General features: G+C 34.4%; 1 long non-coding RNA gene across 1 annotated transcript; it reads left to right on the top strand.

Annotated features, from left to right (window-relative positions):
• Positions 1-1458, top strand: LOC112095209. The gene is made up of 5 exons (XR_002903765.1): positions 1-16; positions 269-376; positions 456-546; positions 650-760; positions 1083-1458. It is a non-coding gene; the product is annotated as an uncharacterized LOC112095209 (long non-coding RNA).
• Positions 1459-1618: the final 160 nt, after the last annotated feature.

Here is a 1618-nt window from a genome sequence, read left to right as displayed (position 1 = left end):
GGAGTTGTTTCTAAGAGTAAGTTCTAATGTCTGATATTTTCTCTTTATAAGAATTCTCACAGCAAATTGTTTATTTGCTTCTGATGAAGAAGTTGACCAATTTCACTAGTCTAAGAAAATTAGCCTTGAAGAATCATGTTTCATGATTCCAAATTGCTTTTGTTTGGTGACTTCGGTCATCGGTTATGAATCTAATTGCTCAGTTTTTTTATTCCCTCGTCAACTATCCATGTTATACATGCTTGATAATTCTTGTATCATATTGTAGGAAGGCCAAGACTTGATGCTATGAGAATAGAGCCTTATCTTTTGGATGCCGAGGGTCGTGTTTTTTGGAACTTAAGATGTTGTGGCGGTAATGAGCTGTTACTTCAAGGTTAGTTTTATCTGCCAAACGAAACTTCCTTTTCGAGGATCCTATCTGAGTTTGCATTTATCATTTTTCTACTGTACAGATATGGGGACCTGGGATGTGAATGCATCAGCTGAAAAGTGGACTATCTATGAACGGAAAGAAGATATTGAGGAATACATTTCTTCAGTAAGGTAAAGAAATATGCTTAGCAGTGAAAAAGAATAGGCATATCATTATTTAACGATGTATTAACCATTTCATCATTACGTTTGCATTCTGTATTTGGTTTTGCAGGGCAAAAAGGATAAGGAGTTGTAAAATTGCTCCTGCTTAATTAGTGCAAGTGATGTAGAAGAATTATATTGATTCTTTGGATATTTCACCACTTTAGGCCATATAATTGGGGTAATTTTACATTTGCTCAAATTATATATACATATATAAATATTTATATATATGTATGTATCTATGTGTATTTGTTTTCAAGCATTAAAGCCAAACCAACTTCAAATTTTCAATGGAGTACTTAAGGGTTGGGTTTAGTCGTCCTTGGCTTTACCTAAATTCATTAAAAAATAACTCAGTTGCTTCTCAATTGATGTGGAAATGCATCTGATCAGAACAGCTTTGCAGTTATGATTTATAGCAGTAAACATGCGATCAAAGAATAAATAATGACAATAAGGGTAAAACTAATTCCTTTGTTGTTTCTGCATGGCATTGACAGGCTATATGGGGAGTCAATTGCTGTACTTCCTTCAGGTGCGCTTTTTTCGCTGCATCATTGATAACATAAACGTGAAAGTGTCCAGAGAATTTATCTCCTACTGTATATTTTTGACAGCATCGCTTGTTGTATGAGGCCGGATGATTTTAAATTTTAGAGGCAGAATGTACCAGGAATGGATTTAACCCTTAACAGTTGTTTAGCATGTCAGCTATATAGTACTTTGCTCACTTTCGATTTGTTTTTTGTCTTTTTTTTTGAATCTTTGTTGAAAATGTGGGATATAGCATCGCTTATTATGGACTATGTAATACCTTGTATAACAGTGAAAAAAATTGGCAAGGCTTTAATGTTTGTTGGAAATGTGGAATGGAGCATTGCTATGTGCATTCTCAGGTACTTGTAACGAGCAATTTGAGCTCATTTTCTTACCAGGCGATGTTCTTGAAGCTTGGTATTGAGAGCATGCTAGAGACCACTAGGTAGTGAGTAATCATCTTCCGCTTTTATTGTTATTATTAAGGTCTTGTTTATTT

Source organism: Morus notabilis, unplaced genomic scaffold (assembly GCF_000414095.1).
Source record: "Morus notabilis unplaced genomic scaffold, ASM41409v2 C11427595, whole genome shotgun sequence".
NCBI classification, from domain to species: Eukaryota; Viridiplantae; Streptophyta; class Magnoliopsida; order Rosales; family Moraceae; genus Morus; species Morus notabilis.
This window is presented reverse-complemented; position numbering and strand designations above follow the sequence as displayed.